The following is a 9,355-nucleotide window of genomic DNA, read 5'->3' on the forward strand; positions in this document are numbered from 1 at the left end:
GTACAGCAGTGAGTTTTTTGCTTGTTTTTTCTGCTTGTGGTTCGGTCCGTCTACGCGGGGGGGAGGGGGAGATTTGTTGTGTTCCGTGATATTACATCAAAGGATTTACGAGTTTTGAAAGATTTGCTGTCTGCAAATAATGGCAGTTGATGCAATACGTTCTAAGCATCTGTAGATTTTTTTTACTTTTTTAAATGACGTTATTTTATTAAGTAACATGATTCAGTAGTACTTCTTTTTGTGGAAGCAAGTAATTTACACACAGCAAAAGTTCAGAAGACAATTTCTTACCTCCTTTTTTGCATACTTAGAAAGGCACGTATGTAGGAAACTAGGAAATAAAGGTCTTGCCTCACCAAACAGTAGAATCATGCTGTCTTTTACCTAAAGCAATGTTGTTGTATCGGGTAGAACAACCACTGGGTAATGAAAATGAACACTACAGTATTAATTGTGCTAAGAGCTCCCAACTCTTAACGATTATGACTTTCCATTAGGCATGAGTTCCAAATTCCATAAAATAACTTTCTACACTTTGCCATACATTTGGCAGGAAGTAAATCATCAAATACATACTAAGAAAACATTCAGGAATCTGTCTTAAAATGAAAGCCTAATTTAAAATGAGGTACACTCTCTAACATTTTTCTTTTTCTGTACACCTCATCCTTCACAGTTATCCTGAATATTTGTTAAACATTCTTTAAAATAAACAAATGTTACTTTAATACTACGTACTAAAGTTGCATTTATTTATTTATTTATTTTCAGTTTGATAACCGGGGAGGTCCACTGGGCTCATAGGGCCCATTTTCAGTGGAGCCCCGGGGAGAAAAGCTCCACATGAAAAACAATTGCACAAATTAAACAATTAAGACAAGCAATTGTACAAATTACAATTAAAACAAGCAAGCATGGAATTATACATTTGTACAAATTGCATAGAATAATGCAGAAAAAAACACATACATATAAAATACATAAAATAATAGTTAAAATGAGAAGTAGTGTAATGAGGAGAAGAAAAAAAGAATAATAATAAAAAAGAGAGGTAAAGGAAAAGAAGAAGAACTAGAGGAAGATTCAAATTACGTTCAAGGTCAAAGAGCCATTTGCCTGTAGAGCCATTGACAGAGAGTAGGGATGGGAACATATATACAGCATATACACAGAGTGTATACAGGGGAGAAAATTCATTATATGATAGAAGCTGAGGGTGGGGAGCTGTGGAACTGAAGGATGTAGAGGTGCTTGAAGGACATCATGTCTAGATGACATTAGTGGAATTTAGGTAGGAAGAATACAATTACATTACCAGTTTTGGGAGAGGTGGGAATGGAGTAGGGATTTGAAGTGTTCAGAGTTTGTAGTATTTCTTAGCAGGGGAGTGAGAAAATCCCATTTTTTTGCTATAGAATAAGATAGGAGAGACTGGGGGGTCGTTTAGGTTTGTATACTGAAAGTAGATTTTGATGCGATGATCTTAGAGGTCTGAGCGGTGTGTAAGAAGGCAAGATATTAGAGCAGGGAATGCAGTGGGTTTAAAGATTAGTTTGTGAGCTGTAGTAAGTTGAAGATAGTCAAGATGATTAGGAAGTTCTAGCCACTGCAGACTGTGGAGAGGGGTGCAATGCTGGGTGGAGTGAGTGGATTTAGTAGCAAATTTGGCGATTTTGTAGTAGCAGATTTCAAGTTTAGAGGAGATGGAGGCTGAGAGGTTGGTTAGAAGTGGAGCACCATACAACAGAGATGGGAGTAAATAGGTGGTGGCGAGGGTTTGTCTTGTAGCTGTGGAGAGAAAGTGAGCATTTCTATATAGCATACCAAGCTTCTGATGTTTTTTTTTAATATTTAGTTGGACATGTGTATTGAATTTCAGGTGTTCAAAAATGGTAACCCCAAGAAGTTTGGCAAAAGAAACAACTTCTATAGGGGAGCGGGTATGGCTGGTGATCTTGAAAGACTGCTTGTCAAGAGGGAGGGCTTTTGTGGGGGAGAAAATAATGATTTTGGATTTATTGGCATTAAGGAAGAGATGGTTTTGAAGCATCCAGTTCTCTGTAGTTGAGAAGGCCAGTTGGGTTTTGGTCTGGAGCTCATGAAAGCTAAGGGCAGAGCAGACTAAAGTGGATTCGTCTGCATATTGCACTATTTGAGTGTTTGGAACTGCAGAGTGAAAATCATTGATGAATACATTAAAGAGCATTGGTCCGAGAATAGAACCCTGGGGCACCCCGGTAGGGGTAGGTAGGAAGGTTGAGGTACCAGTTTGCCATTTCACAGCTTGGGATCTGTCAGAGAGATAACTTTTGAACCATGAAAGTGAATCTAGGGAGAGATTGAGGTTAGCAAGGTGATTGAGAAGGTGTGTATGGGATATAGTGTCGAATGCCTTGGATAGGTCAAGGACAGTGGAGACAATTTCTCCAGAGTCACGGGCATGGTTAACAATTTCTAAGAAGGAGAGGAGAGCAGTTATAGTACTGTGGCGAGGATGGAAGCCGTGTTGAGTAGGGGTGAGGAGTTGGTTATTGAGGAGGTGGGGCATGAGTTGCAGGTGGATACATTTTTCAAGATCTTTTGAAATTGGGGAAAGAATGGCTATTGGATAAAAGTTAGCTATGCTATTATTTTTGCCTCCTTTATGAAGGGGCAAGATGTAAGGTTGAGGCACCAGTTTGCCTTTTCACAGCTTGGGATCTGTCAGAGAGATAACTTTTGAACCATGAAAGTGAATCTAGGTTCACCATAATTTGGGAACGTAAGATTCCTGGATGGATCTATTGATGAGAATGCTGATTGGGATGGCGATACCATCTGCAGCAAGCTTGAGAATGAGTAAGGGAATACTGTCAGGGGGATTGGAGCATGGCTTAAGTTTGGAAAGAAGCTTTTTGCTATAGGAGGTTGAGACAGGTTTTAGATAAAAAGTGGGAGGAGGATTAGGAGGGCAGGATTGGGGAGAGGAGGGGGAAGGGGAATTAGGGGAATGGGAGTGGAAGCAGTTGGGAAAGGTTTTAGTAAGTTCAGCTACAAAGAAGAAGTTAAAAAGGGTTGCTATTTCTGTGTCAGTTTTATTGTTGTCAGGAGAAGGATTGGATTTAGTACCAGGGTGCAAAAGAGAGTTGATGGAGTTCCAGAATTGTTTTGGATTTTTGGAGTGGGTAGACTGTAGTTTGGTGTAGTAAGATTTTTTATCATTTGTGATAAGCTTTTTGGTTAGATTACGGAGTTGTTTATATTGAAGGAGGGTAGCTGGGAGTTTATTTTTGTAGTAGAGTTTCCATGTTTTGTCTCTTTGTAGCATAAGTGATTTAGTGTCCTTTGATAGCCAAGGGGCAGAGTTGTATTTTATTCATTTTGTTCGAGGTGGGGCTTGGGAGTTTAGGATTCCTAGGAAGGTAGTATTGAAAACGTCTGTGGCTTCATCTTGTGGAAGTGTTTTTAGAATATCCTAATTTGTTAGTTTAAGGGTTTCGGAAAATATAGAAGGGTTAAAGTTAGTGAGGTTGTGAGTGTGGGCATAATTGTGTTGGTGAGGGGTGTATTGGGCAGCTCGGTGAATGAAAGCTAGGATATGGTCACTAATTGTGTGTGGTAGTATACCAGAGTCAGAGATCTTATAAGGGTGGGAGACTAAGATCCAGTCCAGGATGGACCCTGGGGGGTTATTTCTGTTAGGTCTGGTAATGTTGTTTATTAGTTGTGTAAAATTACATAGATTGATAGATAGAGTGGGATTACTGTTGTTAATTTTACTCCAGTTGATGTTGACATCACCTAGAATATAAGTCTCTAGTTTAATGTTAGTTGAGGCCCATAAGAGAATGTTTTCTAGGGTGGAAGTATTGTCACCAGGGGGGATATAGATGGCCATAATATAGATACTTTTATAGTTATTCATTTTGAGGATTCCTATGACTAGTTTGGCACTGTTGAACTGAGTAATGGGATTTTGGTAAGGACAGAGGTTCAGTAGGCTGTTATAGATTAAGGCTACTCCACCTCCTTTTTTGTTTTGGCGGTCGAATCTAAGAGCTTGAAAGCCAGGGGGTACAATTTCAGAGTTAGTAATGTGGGGTTGTAGCCATGTTTCTGAGACTGCTACTATATTAGGTAGAGTATGATTTAGCCAAGCATGGAAGTTTGTTATTTTGTTTTTTATACTCTGGGCGTTAATGGTAATAAGTTTGAGGTATTTGTGGCTGGTTCTATTTGAACAGGGAGGGGGAGAAAGATTATTACTAGTTGTGGGTCCAGGGTTAGGGTGTATGTCTCCTGCTAGAGCAAGCCCAGTAGAGGGAGAATAGAGGAGAACCTTTGGTTTGTGACATGAAGTAAGAGGGAGAAACAGTTTTGATTTGGTTGCAAGAGGCTTTAGAGAAATGGTTAGGAGTTTTAATCTAAAATAGTGAAGAGGGTTAGGTTGAAGTAGGGAGGGGGAAATGTAGCAAAAGTGGAGGGTCACTGGGTGGGGTTGGGACAGAGTGGAGGAGGAGGGGAAGGGGAAGGAGGGTGGAAGTAAAGAAGAGGAATAGGAGGTTGCATTATAGAAAGATATTAGGAGGAGAATACATATAGAAGAGGTGAGGGAAATTTGTTGAAGTGGAAGAGCCATGGTTAATTAGAGTAAAATAAGTTTTAGTGGTTAATTAGAGTAAAATAAGTTTTAGAGGAGGAAACAGGGTAAATAGGAGAGTGATTAGAGAGAAAGGAAGAGGAGTATAGCTGAGAGTACAGGCTGGTAAGGGAAAGAGAAGGGGTGGGACTACCAATTGAATGGATGCTGGGAGGGAGAGGGGTAGAGTATGTGATTGACTTTGGGGATGGGGAGGAGATTCAAGGTGAGAATAAAGGTAAGTGCACTGGGGGTTGGTGAGAATTGGGGTTAGGGTAGGGGAGAGGAGTGAGCCCGTAGGGCGAACTGAGCAGGTAGAGCCACTGAAGAAGTGAGCCCTAGGAAAACAATCAGTGGAAAGCTGGTTGGTAAGGTAAGTTTGTGTGAGATAGGTAGGAGGTAAGAGCTGTAGGGATTGAAGGCAAGGTAGATAAGTGAAGTAGAGTATAGGTAGAAGGAAAATAGTGGGGCATCAGTTTTACACGTTGTGAAAACTGCAAGCCTAAGGGTTGTGTTTTAAGGCAGTGGGATAGGTCTGGGAGAAGGGTGCCACCTAGTGGACAAATGCTATATAGCAAACAATAGCTTTTCGTGGAAGGGTAGCAGGTCTAGGATATATGAGGGGGGGAAAATTCTGTTATAAACATAGGGCACAAGAGGAGAAGGTATGCAAGTTGTTGAAGAGAAGGGCTTTGGCTGCTGGTCATCCTAGCTAGGGAGTGTACATAAAACCTGGAGTATCTAAGCAAAAATAGTTGATATGGTGGGTTAAGGTTGTTGGTCAGCAACGAACAGGGCAATCTCCCACTAAAGGACAATACAAGCAGGTTGGACAGCTGGGTAAAACAAAAGGAAAGAGAAACAATAGGTAAAGTAAACAGAATGTTTAAAACACACTAAGTAGTAAAACTAGGTAATGAAACATGCAAACACTTGGGCAAAATTAGTCTACATATGCAAACTAACGAAAGAAGAAGAGGAAACAGACATTTCCAGTTGTGTAGTCAGGAAGGCATTCAGTAGAATCAGAATAATGTCGCATATCCACAGCAATATTACTCTAAAAGTGGTGCAGAAACAATTTGCATTTAACAGAGATAAGGCATTCAGTAGAATAAGAATAATGTCGCACATCAACAGCAATATTACTCTAAAAGTGGTACTGAAACAATTAGCATTTAGCAGATATAAGGTAATGAGCAAGGAATGCTGCTCGATGCAGGCAAAGTCAGCATGGATGCAGGTAGGAAAACACGGGCGCTAAACAAACATAGCTTATTTGGTGTAAAAAGAAAATTACAACTGTTGTAGTGTACATATGAACAGTATAAATCAGATAGGACTACAGATTATTATATTTAAAGCAAATTCCACAAGTCAAGATAGCCAAGACACTATATTAGCATGGCGTTGTCAGTGTATAAAGAAAGCAACAGTACAGTTTCAAAAGTATTCTTTGAATTTTCTATACAGTTTACTCAAATTAAATCTACTGTAAAAGAAAAGGATAGGGCTGGAATACAGCCACGCTATTTAGAAATGGCATTTACAGTTTAACGCAAAGCATTTACATAACAAGGAATAGCAGCAGAACCACTATCTGTGATAGTGTATACCGTTCCACGTGCAGGAACGCAAACACAGGTAGTCGTTGACAAAGAAATTATCCTAGTTCACTAACAGTAATAGAAAGTTGCTTCCTTGGGCAGAAAGTACATCCATTCTAGCACATGAGATGGTAACAAGTGTAAAAAGCAAAAACCTTTACAAATAATTTCTATTTAACCAAAATAATAGTAGTGGAACCTCTAACCTCTAAGTGTATAAAGCAGTAACTTTTAAAAAATACATTCTGTTCAACAAGAAAGTAGTAACGGAACCTCTAACAGCTATCAACGATAGCGTATTTCCATTCCACATGCAGGAGCACGGGCAGAGGTAGCCATTAATGGCAAGTAGTGCACAAGTGCACTCAAAGTTGCAAATAGAAGTTTCCTTAAGAAGACAAAAACGTGCTTTCTCGCACAAATAGTTGGTACAATTAAAATAAAAAAGTATAATTTGCAATAAACAGTTACAGCAAGGCGCACCTTATTTAAAGTATTCAACTGAAATAATAGTAGTGGAACCTCTAACCTCTAAGTGTATAGAGCAGTAACTTTTAAAAAATACATTCTATTCAACAATAAAGTAGTAACGGAACCTCTAACAGCTATCAACGATAGCGTATTTACATTCCACGTGCAGGAACATGGACACAGGTAGCCGTTAACGGCAAGTAGTGCACAAGTGCACTTAAAGTTGCAAATAGAAGCTTCCTTACGAAGAAAAAATGTGCTTTCTCGCACAATTAGTTGGTACAATTTAAATAAATAAAAAATATAATTTGCAATAAACAGTAACAGCAAGGCGCACCTTATTTAAAGTATGGACTCCAAAGCCAGGGACACACAGCAGCTGAGAGGAAGACCGGGGTAAAGATAGCATCATATGGGACAAGGTATATTTATAAGGTCGGGGAGGATGTAAGGGGGAAGGGGAGGAGAAAAAAAAAAGATAAGGGCAGGTAAGACCGGAAGTAACTAGGGTTCAGCAACAGAGCTTGAGGGTGGGGAAAGAGCCTGTACAGCTACTACGATATGTAGAATACACTGTCCAGCTTGAGTCAGGAGGGTGCAGTGAGGAGAAACAGAAGGGACAAAGGCAAGAAATTAATAGGGCTAGGAGCAAAGTAGCTATAGCTAAAAGGGAGCAGAGGGAATGGAAAGTGGGAAAGTGAAACAGGGTCCAAGCCACTGAAGGAGTGAGCCCTAGGAAAACAATCAGTGGAGAGCTGGTTGGTAAGGTAAGTTTTGGTGGGATGGGTAGGAGGTAAGAGCCTTTGTAGGAGGGATTGAAGGCAGGGTAGATAAGTGAAGTAGAGTACGGGTAGAAGGAAAATAGTGGGGCTGCAGTTTTACACGTTGTGAAAACTGCAAGCCTAAGGGTTGTGTTTTAAGTCAGTAGGATAGGTCTGGGAGAAGGGTGCCACCTAGTGGTCAACTGCTATATAGCAAACAATAGCTTCTCATGGAAGGGTAGCAGGTTTAGGAAATATGAGGGGGGAAAGATTTCTGTTATAAACAGAGGGCACAAGAGGAGAAGGTATGCAAGTTGTTGAAGAGAAGAGCTTTGGCTGCTGGTCATCCTAGCTAAGGAGTGTACATAAAACTTGGAGTATCTAAGGAAAAATAGATGTTGTACAGACTGTAGTTTTAAAACACATACTTTCTTTTCTTAGAGGGACTGATGCACAGTTTTAAAACACATACTTTCTTTTTTTAGAGGGACTGATGCACAGGGAGTATATTGATTCAATTCCTCAGTTTAGGGAATGGACAGCAGTTGATATGGTGGGTTAAGGCTGTTGGTCAGCAACGAACAGGACAATGTTCCACTGAAGGACAATACAAGCAGGTTGGACAGTTTCTTTTCTTAGAGGGACTGATGCACAGGGAGTATATTGGTTCGATTCCTCAGTTTAGGGAATGGACAGCAGTTGATATGGTGGGTTAAGGTTGTTGGTCAGCAGCGAACAGGGCAATCTCCCACTGAAGTACAATACAAGCAGATTGGACAGCTGTTTTGTGAGTTGTACGTGCAGTAGGGATGATCCATTCTTCTATATTCCTCCATTAACTGAGTGCCTCTTGGTTTTGATTCTGGATCCCACTTCTGACACCTTGTCGCTCATCCTCTTATCCAACTTTCCCTTATGACTGTGAGTTCCACATCTTTGTCCCTGATTTAGTAATAGGTTGTCAGCTATAGATAGGCACATGCAGCAGGTGGTCCTCTTCTTTTACTGTTGTAACTCATCATGTTGACATGGTCTAGAGTCTAGACTATAAAAAATAGAGTGAGTGAGATAATACAGTACACAGCATGAAGTGTATATTTTGCACTGATTTTATACATGTAGGATGTCTGTCAGGAAAACATTTTTTTCAGTGAAAGATATTTTTCTAATATTTAAAGTCCAGCAGTTTTTTTTTACCACATCACAAAATCATATAAAGTGAACATAACCAACAATTACATACAGAACAGTATTTGCATAGATTAAATTATATTATGCAGAACACAGCAATAAGAAAGCATATGATATGGTTAAACCTACTGCAGTTGTTTCATAACAATGCCAGCGTACTGCAGGTAAGTTTAATGTTTAAAGTAAAGATAATAAGCTATAATACAGAACAATTTGATGTAGAGTGGTAGAAGGACCTACAGCTATTGTAGTTTTTTAACATACAGTGTTAGTGTGGAGAGCAATGCTATTTAAATGGAATTTGTCAGAAATCACTGTAATTCAAGTTTCCTTGCTGACATTTCCCTGCAGGTCTGCAGATTTCCAAATGCATATTTTAAACATAGACTGCACATTGCAAGACTGGGTACCGGTTGCATTTTCCCACCACTCTTAATAAAATATTGTTTCTCTATGCATTCAATTCTTTCCTAACAAACTACATAATATTTGAACAAAGCAGATGGTATCACTGATGCCATGATCTACCCCAAGAGATTCTAATTTCGTGTTTACCTCTCACGCTTCTTGGATTCCCAAATATGACAACCCCATGCACCCACCAGTTATATGATATAAGCATATATAAAGAAGTTCAACAACTGCAAACATTCTGAAAATAGCAGGAAACATCAGAGTAGTCACAAAGTAGTTATCAAAAAGATTTA

This window comes from Protopterus annectens, chromosome 3.part0 (genome assembly GCF_019279795.1).
Source record: "Protopterus annectens isolate FY-2018-M chromosome 3.part0, PAN1.0, whole genome shotgun sequence".
NCBI classification, from domain to species: Eukaryota; Metazoa; Chordata; order Ceratodontiformes; family Protopteridae; genus Protopterus; species Protopterus annectens.